The following is a 12,421-nucleotide window of genomic DNA, read 5'->3' on the forward strand; positions in this document are numbered from 1 at the left end:
TAGCTCTTATTATTTTGAGATACGTCCCATCAATACCTAATTTATTGAGAGTTTTTAGCATGAAGGGTTGTTGAATTTTGTCAAAGGCCTTTTCTGCATCTATTGAGATAATCATGTGGTTTTTGTCTTTGGTTCTGTTTATATGCTGGATTACATTTATTGATTTGCGCATATTGAACCAGCCTTGCATCCCAGGGATGAAGCCCACTTGATCATGGTGGATAAGCTTTTTGATGTGCTGCTGGATTCTGTTTGCCAGTATTTTATTGAGGATTTTTGCATCAATGTTCATCAAGGATATTAGTCTAAAATTCTGTTTTTTTGTTGTGTCTCTGCCAGGCTTTGGTATCAGGATGATGCTGGCCTCATAAAATGAGTTAGGGAGGATTCCCTCTTTTTCTATTGATTGGAATAGTTTCAGAAGGAATGGTACCAGTTCCTCCTTGTACCTCTGGTAGAATTTGTCTGTGAATCCATCTGGTTCTGGACTCTTTTTCGTTGGTAAGCTATTGATTATTGCCACAATTTCAGCTCCTGTTATTGCTCTATTCAGAGATTCAACTTCTTCCTGGTTTAGTCTTGGGAGGGTGTATGTGTTGAGGAATTTATCCATTTCTTCTAGATTTTCTAGTTTATTTGCGTAGAGGTGTTTGTAGTATTCTCTGATGGTAGTTTGTATTTCTGTGGGATCGGTGGTGATATCCCCTTTATCATTTTTTATTGCATCTATTTGATTCTTCTCTCTTTTTTTCTTTATTAATCTTGCTAGCGGTCTATCAATTTTGTTGATCCTTTCAAAAAACCAGCTCCTGGATTCATTAATTTTTTGAAGGGTTTTTTGTGTCTCTATTTCCTTCAGTTCTGCTCTGATTTTAGTTATTTCTTGCCTTCTGCTAGCTTTTGAATGTGTTTGCTCTTGCTTTTCTAGTTCTTTTAATTGTGATGTTAGGGTGTCAATTTTAGATCTTTCCTGCTTTCTCTTGTGGGCATTTAGTGCTATAAATTTCCCTCTACACACTGCTTTGAATGCATCCCAGAGATTCTGGTATGTTGTGTCTTTGATCTCGTTGGTTTCAAAGAACATCTTTATTTCTGCCTTCATTTCGTTATGTACCCAGTAGTCATTCAGGAGCAGGTTGTTCAGTTTCCATGTAGTTGAGCGGTTTTGAGTGAGATTCTTAATCCTGAGTTCTAGCTTGATTGCACTGTGATCTGAGAGATAGTTTGTTATAATTTCTGTTCTTTTACATTTATTGAGGAGAGCTTTACTTCCAAGTATGTGGTCAATTTTGGAATAGGTGTGGTGTGGTGCTGAAAAAAATGTATATTCTGTTGATTTGGGGTGGAGAGTTCTGTAGATGTCTATTAGGTCCGCTTGGTGCAGAGCTGAGTTCAATTCCTGGGTATCCTTGTTGACTTTCTGTCTCGTTGATCTGTCTAATGTTGACAGTGGGGTGTTAAAGTCTCCCATTATTAATGTGTGGGAGTCTAAGTCTCTTTGTAGGTCACTCAGGACTTGCTTTATGAATCTGGGTGCTCCTGTATTGGGTGCATATATATTTAGGATAGTTAGCTCTTCTTGTTGAATTAATCCCTTTACCATTATGTAATGGCCTTCTTTGTCTCTTTTGATCTTTGTTGGTTTAAAGTCTGTTTTATCAGAGACTAGGATTGCAACCCCTGCCTTTTTTTGTTTTCCATTTGCTTGGTAGATCTTCCTCCATCCTTTTATTTTGAGGCTATGTGTGTCTCTGCATGTGAGATGGGTTTCCTGAATACAGCACACTGATGGGTCTTGAGTCTTTATCCAATTTGCCAGTCTGTGTCTTTTAATTGGAGCATTTAGTCCACTTACATTTAAAGTTAATATTGTTATGTGTGAATTTGATCCTGTCATTATGATGTTAGCTGGTTATTTTGCTCGTTAGTTGATGCAGTCTCTTCCTAGTCTCGATGGTCTTTACATTTTGGCATGATTTTGCAGTGGCTGGTACCGGTTGTACCTTTCCATGTTTAGCGCTTCCTTCAGGAGCTCTTTTAGGGCAGGCCTGGTGGTGACAAAATCTCTCAGCATTTGCTTGTCTGTAAAGTATTTTATTTCTCCTTCACTTATGAAGCTTAGTTTGGCTGGATATGAAATTCTGGGTTGAAAATTCTTTTCTTTAAGAATGTTGAATATTGGCCCCCACTCTCTTCTGGCTTGTAGGGTTTCTGCCGAGAGATCCGCTGTTAGTCTGATGGGCTTCCCTTTGTGGGTAACCCGACCTTTCTCTCTGGCTGCCCTTAACATTTTTTCCTTCATTTCAACTTTGGTGAATCTGACAATTATGTGTCTTGGAGTTGCTCTTCTCGAGGAGTATCTTTGTGGCATTCTCTGTATTTCCTGAATCTGAATGTTGGCCTGCCTTGCTAGATTGGGGAAGTTCTCCTGGATAATATCCTGCAGAGTGTTTTCCAACTTGTTTCCATTCTCCCTGTCACTTTCAGGTACACCAATCAGACGTAGATTTGGTCTTTTCACATAGTCCCACATTTCTTGGAGGCTTTGCTCGTTTCTTTTTATTCTTTTTTCTCTAAACTTCCCTTCTAGCTTCATTTCATTCATTTCATCTTCCAGGGCTGATACCCTTTCTTCCATTTGATCGCATCGGCTCCTGAGGCTTCTGCATTCTTCACGTAGTTCTCGAGCCTTGGTTTTCAGCTCCATCAGCTCCTTTAAGCACTTCTCTGTATTGGTTATTCTAGTTATACATTCTTCTAAATTTTTTTCAAAGTTTTCAACTTCTTTGCCTTTGGTTTGAATATCCTTCTGTAGCTCGGAGTAATTTGATTGTCTGAAGCCTTCTTCTCTCAGCTCGTCAAAGTCATTCTCCGTCCAGCTTTGTTCCGTTGCTGGTGAGGAACTGCGTTCCTTTGGAGGAGGAGAGGTACTCTGCTTTTTAGAGTTTCCAGTTTTTCTGCTCTGTTTTTTCCCCATCTTTGTGGTTTTATCTACTTTTGGTCTTTGATGATGGTGATGTACAGATGGGTTTTTGGTGTGGATGTCCTTTCTGTTAGTTTTCCTTCTAACAGACAGGACCTTCAGCTGCAGGTCTGTTGGAGTACCTGGCCGGCCGTGTGAGGTGTCAGTCTGCCCCTGCTGGGGGGTGCCTCCCAGTTAGGCTGCTCGGGGGTCAGGGGTCAGGGACCCACTTAAGGAGGCAGTCAGCCCGTTCTCAGATCTCCAGCTGCGTGCTGGGAGAACCACTGCTCTCCTCAAAGCTGTCAGACAGGGACATTTAAGTCTGCAGAGGTTACTGCTGTCTTTTTGTTTGTCTGTGCCCTGCCCCCAGAGGTGGAGCCTACAGAGGCAGGCAGGCCTCCTTGAGCTGTGGTGGGCTCCACCCAGTTCAAGCTTCCAGGCTGCTTTGTTTACCTAAGCGAGCCTGGGCAATGGCGGGCGCCCCTCCCCCAGCCTCGCTGCCGACTTGCTGTTTGATCTCAGACTGCTGTGCTAGCAATCAGCGAGACTCCGTGGGCGTAGGACCCTCTGAGCCAGGTGCGGGCTATAATCTCCTGGGGCACCGTTTCCTAAGCCCGTCGGAAAAGCACAGTATTCGGGTGGGAGTGGCCCGATTTTCCAGGTGCCGTCTGTCACCCCTGGAAAGGGAACTCCCTGACCCCTTGCGCTTCCCGAGTGAGGCAATGCCTCGCCCCTGCTTCGGCTGGCACACGGTGCACTCACCCACTGACCTGCGCCCACTGTCTGGCACTCCCTAGTGAGATGAACAGGGTACCTCAGATGGAAATGCAGAAATCACCCGTCTTCTGCATCGCTCACGCTGGGAGCTGTAGACTGGAGCTGTTCCTATTCGGCCATCTTGGCTCCAACTACCTGAATTTTTTCTTATGCTTTATTTTTTTCCTTTTGTTTTCTATTTTCTGCTATTTAGCTTAAAGTTTTATTACTTAGACCTTTAGTAGTGCTTGGAAAATAAATGTTTCTAACTCTGTTAGTACTTGTCTTTATTTCTTTGCATAATGAAAAAAAGGTTTTTAAAATTTTGACTAGCCTACCTTTTTTTCCCTTCACTGTTTAATATTGGTTACCGAGTAACTAGTGTGTGTAAGACATGGAGTACACAATGGTAAAGAAAAGAGACAATATCTTCCCTCATAAAGCCTACAGGTTAGCAGAGAAGAAAATGACAGAAAAAGAATAAAATAGTGCAAGTATAGGTTTTTTTGTTTGGTTGGTTGGTTTGGTTTGGGTTTGTTTTTTTTTTTGATGGAGTCTCGCTCTGTTGCCAGGCTGGAGTGCAGTGGTGTGATTTTGGCTCACTGCAACCTCCGACTCCCGGTTTCAAGCGATTCTCCTGCCTCGGCCTCCCGAGTAACTGAGATTACAAGCGCGTGCCACCAGCCTGGTTAATTTTTGTATTTTTAGTAGAGACGGGGTTTCACCGTGTTGGCCAGGATGGTATCAATCTCCAGACCTCGTGATCTCCCACCTTGGCCTCCCAAAGTGCTGGGATTACAGGCGTGAACCACCATGCCCAGCTGCAAGTATAGGTTTTACACTCAGGCTATTTTTGTACACATTTGGCATACTATCAATTTTTATTTTTCCCCCTGGAAATGGAGTCTCGCTCTGTTCCCCACGCTGGGGTGCAGTGGCACAGTCGCGATCTTGGCTGTCTGCAACCTCCGCCTCCCAGATTCAAGAGATTCTCCTGCCTCAGCCTCCCAAATAGCTGGGATTAAAGGCATGTGCCACCACGCCCGGCTAATTTTTGTATTTTTAGCAGAGACGGGGTTTCACCATGTGGCCAAGCTGGTCTCGACCTCCTGACCTCAGGTGATCCACCTGCCTCGGCCTCCCAAAGTGCTGGAATTACACGCATGAGAGCCACTGTGCCTGGCCCATACTATCAACTTCAAGGATGATCTTTGATTTTTGCAGTCACTTTAGAACTACATTTCCAGTTATTGTATGTAATAAGTTAAGTGAGTTTCAGTGCTGCCACGATGTTCCCATTCCTGAGTTCTTTCTCTAGCTCACCTAGGCTATTATAAATCTTTCAGGGAGCTGGGTAAAGGCATTCTTCGATGGGCTTTTCAAGAGCCAGATAGCAAGGCAGAACACCTCAGTACTATGCAAAACTGACACATTGATGATTCACCACCAACAGGAGAACATCACACATGGAACAAGGCTGTGGTTTAAAAATATAAAACTTTTGCCAGGTTAGAGAGAGCACTGCTAGGTTTTAAAAGAGGCATGTTTCTAAGACTGATTAGAGGTGTTTTGTAATATAGCTCTGCAGAAAACTCTAGGGAAAATTATAGAGTGGCTGAATAAGGATGATTTCTGCATTCCCATACTATTACGGAGAGGTGTTACAAAACTTCCATTTTGATTTCTAATATCAACCAACTGGAAACTAGGAAAGACTTCACACCTCCCCCCACCAAATTAAAATACTATTGCAAATTATTTATAAAATACAACTTATAAATATTAATGGAATACTGTCATTTAATAATGTTTTTATTACAAAACAGAATAACAAAAATGTTTAACATTTAATGACAAGGATTTAAACAAAATTCATCCTAAGAAAACCAAGAAGATTAAAATGATAAAGAGGAAAGTGAAAGCTTACTAATTAGGAAACAAAAATGGATAGAACAGATAAATCAACTCAAAAGCTGTTTCTTTGGGAAAACAAAAACCAATTAAAGAGATAAATCTCTGGCAAACCTAATTATTAAATAAATAAAGCAATGGAAATAACTATATTTATGCTGAGTTTCAAAAGAATGTAATTACTGACATGAAGATTTAGAAAATGTTAACAAATATCATAAACTGCTTGATATGAAAATCTCTAATACACAGTTCTCCATTTCTACCAAGATCTCTACTAACCCAATACACTTCAAAGCTTTACTCCTCACTGTAGCAGCCCTAAAGCAAAAAAATTACCTTACAACAAGGCCATAGGTCAACTCTTCAGATGTGGCAGGGCTGTTTGACCCCTTTCTCTACCTAAAAATGCAAAAAGTTCAGGTTATACTGCAAACCTCATAATACATGCCTTTCCTTTCAAGTAATATAAGCTTGTCTCTTTTCAAGCTAAACTGCAGTCCCATACTCAGTCCTGTAAGAAACCTAAGTGAAAAATATGCTTAGAGAATGTGGAAACTAGAGGGCAGAGAACCCAGAGTTTGACCTTGGAAAATACTAAACTAAGGACTTTGTTATAAAAGAGAAAGCAAATGGGGGAGTGGGTTGGGTGGGGAGGGGATGACAAATATTTCATATAAAAAGTTAAACAACTTTGTACCAGGTGAATCAGTTAAACTTCTGATCAAGTCCCGTCACATCTAAGTTTTGGTTGTATAACTTCTGATTTTATCTTTTCTGTAAATTGGAGATGATCACCACTTTTCTCAGATAAATGTTAGGAGGAAATAGGGTAACATATGTGGAAGTGTTTTGCAAAGAGCAAGACTTGATATGATGGTAGTGCAGGGAGAGAGAGGCTCACTGCTCATTTGGGGATGAAATAGGCCAACACCTGCCTCATATCTGTTCTAGAGCAGTCATGACATCCAGCGTCCCAATGCAACAATCATCCCTTGTCTCTCCAGACAAACCTGCAGCTACCAGTGTATTATTTAGAAAATACAACTTAGAAATACTAATGGAATACCATCATTTAATAATACTTTTATTACTAAACAAATAATAACAAAAATGATTAACATTTAATGACAGGGATTTAAACAAAATTCACCCTAAAAAAATCAAGAAGATCAGGCCAGATGCAGTGGCTCATGCCTGTAATCCCAGCACTTTGGGAGGTTGAGGTAGGTGGATCACTTGAGACCAGGAGTTTGAGACCAGCCTGGCCAACATGGCAAAACCGCATCTCTACTAAAAATACAAAAATTAGCTGGGCATGGTGGCACACGCCTGTAATCCCAGCTACTCAGGAGGCTGAGGCACAAGAATCACTTGAACTTGGGAGGCAGAGTTTGCAGTCAGCCGAGATCTTACCACTGCACTCCAGCCTGGGAGATAGAGTGATACTCTGTCTCTAAAAATAATAATAATAAAAAGTATCCCAAGAAGCTCAAAATAATAAAAATAAAAGTGAAAGCCATGGTGTGGCTGAAGTCCAGTTGTCCCAGCCAAGGTGGAAGCATATAATAACTCCAGAGCCCAGTAATCTCTCGAGGATGCAATAAAGACAACACAAGACCCTGTCTCCTCAGACATCCAGATTTCTGGACAACGGAGACCTTTGGGCAAGCTGGTCTACAAAGCTTGAGTTGGGGTATAGATGGATAACTGACCTTTAACTATGAAACAAATATGTGAAAACCTCATCAGGACTTAGACTGATGCAAAAAAAAAGGCTTTATTGCTAAAAAAATGATAACAACAATCTGACCCTCCAACAAGTCAGAATCTTTTTGCTGGTGGAGGGTCTTGCCTCAGTGTTGATGGCTACTGACTGATCAGGGTGGTGGTTGCTGAAGGTTGGGGTACCTGTGTCAATTTCTTAAAATAAAACAATAATGAAGATTGCTGCATTGATTGACTCTTCTTTTGGCTAAAGATTTTTCTGTAGCATGCCATGCTGTCTGATAGCATTTTATCCACAGTAGAACTCCTTCAAAAATTGGAGTCAATCCTCTCAAACCCTGCCACTACTTTATCAACTAAGTTTACAGAATATTCTAAATCCTTTGTTACTGTTTCAACAATGTTTCTGGCATCTTCTTCAGGAGTAGATTTCATCTCAAGAAACCACTTTCTTTGCTCATCCATAAGAAGCAATACCTCATCTGTTCAAGTTTTATCATGAGATTGCAGCAATTCAATCACATCTTCAGGCTCCTTTTCTAATTCTAGTTCTCTTGCTATTTCCACCACAACTGCAGTGACTTAAACCCCTCAAAGTCATTCACAAGGTTTGGAATCAACTTCTTTCAAACTCTTGTTAATGTTGGTATTTTGACCTCCTCCCATAAACCACAGATGTTCTTCCTAAAAGCGTCTAGAATATTGAATCCTTTCAATATTTTCAATATTGAGAGTTTCAATTTATTATACTTTACCCAGATCCATCAGAGAAATCACTGTCTATCACAGATCTTGCCTTATGAAATGTATTTCTTAAATAAGACTAGAAAGTAGAAATGACTTCTTGATCCATGGGCTGCAGAATAGATGTTGTGATAGCAGGCAAAAAAACAACCTTAATTTCCATGTACATTTCCATTATAGCTCTTGGGTGATCAGGTGCATTGTCAATAAGCAGTAATATTTTGAAAGGAATCTTTTCTTCTGAGCAGTAGATCTCAACAGTGGGCTTAAAATATTCAGTAAACCATGCTATAAGTAGATGTGCTGTCATTCAGGCTTTGTTGTTCCATTTATAGAGCACAGGCAGAGTAGATTTAGTGTAATTTTTTTTTTTAGACACAGTCTCGCTCTGTTGCCCAGGCTGGAGTGCAGTGGCATGGTCTCGGGTCACTGCAACCTCCACCTCCTGGGTTCAAGCAATTCTCCTGCCTCAGCCTCCCGAGTAGCTGGGACTACAGGCACACACCACCATGCCTGGCTAATTTTTTTGTATTTTAGTAGAGGCGTGGTTTCACTGTGTTGCCCAGGCTGGTCTTGAACTCCTGAGCTCAGGCAATCATCCCACCTCGGCCTCCCAAAGTGCTGGGATTACAGGCATGAGATTTAGTGTAATTCTTAAGGGCCCTAGGATTTTGGGAATGGTAAATGAGCATTGGCTTCAACTTAAAGTTACCAGCTGCATTTGTCCCTAAAAAGACAGTTGACCTGTCCTTTGAAGATTTGAAGGAAGACATTGACTTCTAACTATCAAAGTCCTAGATGGCATCTTCTTCTACTAGAAGGCTATTTCATCTACATTGGAAATCTGTTGTTTAGTGTAGCCACCTTCATCAATTATCTTAACTAAATCCTCCGGATAACTTGTAGCTTCTACGTCAGAACGTGCTACTTCATTGTGTACTTTTATGTTATAGAGATGGCTTCTTTCCTTAAACCTCATGAACCAAACTTTCCTAGCTTCAAACTTTCCTTCTGCAGCTTCCTCACTTCTCCCTTCCTTCATAGAAGTGAATAGAGTTAGGGCCTTGCTCTGGATTAAGCTTTGGCTTCAGAGAATGTTGTGGCTGTTTTGATCTTGTATCTAGTCCACTAAAACTTTTTCCATATCAGCAACAAGGCTGTTTTGCTTTCTGATCATTTGTATGTTCACTGGAGTAGCTTTTAATTTCTTTCAAGAACTCTTCCTTTGCATTCATAACTTGGCTGTTTGGCATGAGAAGCCTAGCTTTGAAAGCTTATCTTGGCTTTCATCTGGCTGCCTCACTAAGCTTAATCATTTCTAGTTTTTGAGTTAAAGTGAGAAACATGTGACTCTTCCTTTCACTTGACCCCTTAGAGGCCATGGTAGGGTTCATTGACCTGATTTCAATATTATTGTGTCTCAGGGAATAGAGAGGCTCAAGGAGAGGAAGCCAGATAAGGAACAGCCAGCGAGTGGAGCAGTCAGAACACACACAGCATTTATCAATTAAGTTTGTTGTCTTCGTGGGTGCGGTGGCTCATGCCTGTAATCCCAGAGTTTTGGGAGGCCGAGGCAGGTGGATCGTTTGAGGTCAGAAGTTTGAGACCAGCCTGGCCAACATGGCGAAACCCCATGTCTACTAAAAATACAAAAATTAGCCGTGTGTGGTGGCATACACCTGTAGTCCCGGCTACTCGGGAGGCTGAGGCAGGAAAATCACCTGAACCTGGGAAGCAAGATTACAGTGAGCCAATACTGTGCCACTGCACTCCAGCCTGGGTGACAGAGTGAAACCCTTCTCAAATAAAAAAAAAAAAGTTTGCTGCCTTATATTGTCATGATCCATAGCACCCCAAAACAATGACAATAGTAACATCAAAGATCACTGATCACAGATCACCATAATGATGGAAAAGTTTAAAATATTACATGAATTATCAAAATATGACACAGAGACACAAAGTGAGCACCTACTGTTAAGAAAAAGGCACCAAGAGATTTGCTTCATGCAGGGTTGCCACAAACCTCCAATTTGGAAAAAATGCAGTATCTGTGAAGTGCAATAAAGTGAAGTGTAACGAAACAAGATGTGCCTATATGTAGGTGAATATTCATATAATATTGGCATGCGAAAAATCTTTAGAGGCCAGGCATGGTGGCTCATGCCTATAATCCCAGCACTTTGGGAGGCCGAGGGGGGTGTATCACCTGAGGTTAGGAGTCCGAGCCCAGCCTGGCCAACATGGTGAAACTCCGTCTCTACTAAAAGTGGAAAAATCAGCCTGGCGTGATGGCAGGCGCCTGTAAACTTAGCTACTCAGGAGGCTAAGGCAGGAAAATTGCTTGAACCGGGGAGGCAGAGGTTGCAGTGAGCCAAGATCCTGCCACGGCACTCCAGCCTGGGCAACAGGGCGAGACTCTCAACTCAAAAAAAAAAGAAAAAAGAAAAAAAAGCCCTTAGAAGCATAGCATAAAAATCAGAAACTACAAAGGAAAATATTAATAAGACTAAAGGTCACATAAAAGTAAATACTCCTGTAAAGCAGCAACAATAAAAACAATAACAAAGAATAAATAAAAGACAAACATAAAACTGGAAAAATAGTGACAGGACAAATATTTTTCAAATACCAAATGTATTTTGAAAATATATATGTATTTTTATATTTCTTATAAATTAAAAATGAAAAAAATAAAATTCCAACAGAAAAGTGGACAAAGGACCAAAACAGATATTTTTTAAAAATAATTTTTTAATTTAAATTTTTATTTCAATAGTTTTTGGGGTACAGGTAGTTTTGGGTAACATGGATAAGTTCTTTAGTGGTGAGTTTTGAGATTGTAGCATACCCATCACCCAAGCATTGCACACTGTACCCAATATGTAGTCTTTTATCCTTCACTCCCCACTCAACCTTCACCCCCAGTCCTGAAAGTTCATTGTATCATTCTTATGAAAATATGGAACTCTTCACAAATTTGCATGTCATCTTATACAGGAGTTATGGTAATTTTCCCTGTATTATTCCAATTTTTGTATATGTTCTGCCAAAGCAAGCACCAAAACACGCATTTTACAAATGAAATTATACAAATAGCCAAGAATTTGGGTTGAAAAAAGATTCATTTCACAACGATCAAACAAATGCAAATTAAAACAAAGGGGTGTCATTTTGTTTACTAGATTGACAAAGATACAAAATAATTACAATTTCTAATGTTGTTGACCGTATAAGGAAATTACTGTCATTCTCCAAGAATGACAATGTAAATTGGCACACATTTTCTAAAATAATTTGGTTATACAAATTAAAAGTCTTCCAAATTGCATTTACTTTGCCCAGCAATGTGACTTTCAGGAATTTATCTATCCTAAAAAAGAAGTAGAAGTTTTTAATAATAGAGAAAAAATTAAACCCCCTAAATGGCCAAAAATAAGAAGTAGGTTAAAGAAACAATAGTACATATATACGTTATTATATTGTTAATAATAAATAATATTTATTGTCTTTAAAAAATGTTAATAGTATCTTACAAAATGGTTTATAGAGTAAGGTCCTATTTTTATTACATGTTATATATTCGCACATATCCGCAGATGGAGAAAATCTGAAGGAATTTAAGAGTTAAACTTTTTGTTTCTAAGAAACCAAGGCTGATCTAGCCAACTTAAAGGAAAAAGAGGGAATGAACTTATTGGAAAAACACTGGAATATCTCATGAAATTGCAAGAAGTGTTATACTTTTTTTTTTTTTTTTGAGACGCAGTCTAGCTCTGTTGCCCAGGCTGGAGAGCAGTGGCACAATCTTGGCTCACTGCAACCTCTGCCTCTCAGGTTCACACGATTCTCCTGCCTCAGCCTCCTGAGTAGCTGGGATACAGGCGCATGCCACCATGCCTGGCTGGCTAATTTTTGTATTGTTAGTAGAGATGGGGGGTTTCACCATGTTTGTCAGGCTGGTCTCGAACTCCTGACCTCGTGATCTGCCCACCTTGGCCTCCCAAAGTGATGGGATTACAGGCGTAAGCCACCACACCCGGCCAGGAAGTGTTATACTTTTAAGATATGATCAGATAAGGAACAATAATGCCAGGATTCTTCTCAACAGATGGATTTGAGGAACTTCTCCCTCTACAACTTTGATGAACTGATTCCCATCTAGTCCCTGTGTTTTTATAATCCAAAGGTAAAATTTTAGGAATTTTTCTGATAGTCCCAATATGGGCCAGAAGTGAATGTCTGGATTCATAAACTACGGCCAGATGAGTAGGAATAAGTGTATTCACATGGCACCTGGAGGTCACTCTCTGTGAATCG

General features: G+C 40.4%; 1 non-coding gene across 1 annotated transcript; it reads right to left on the reverse strand.

Annotated features, from left to right (window-relative positions):
* Positions 1-11,057: 11,057 nt before the first annotated feature.
* LOC129044758 (U6 spliceosomal RNA) lies at positions 11,058-11,163 on the reverse strand. Its single transcript, XR_008504759.1, has one exon. It is a non-coding gene; the product is annotated as a U6 spliceosomal RNA (small nuclear RNA).
* Positions 11,164-12,421: the final 1,258 nt, after the last annotated feature.

The sequence above is a fragment of the Pongo pygmaeus genome, chromosome 13 (assembly GCF_028885625.2).
Source record: "Pongo pygmaeus isolate AG05252 chromosome 13, NHGRI_mPonPyg2-v2.0_pri, whole genome shotgun sequence".
Classification (NCBI taxonomy): domain Eukaryota; kingdom Metazoa; phylum Chordata; class Mammalia; order Primates; family Hominidae; genus Pongo; species Pongo pygmaeus.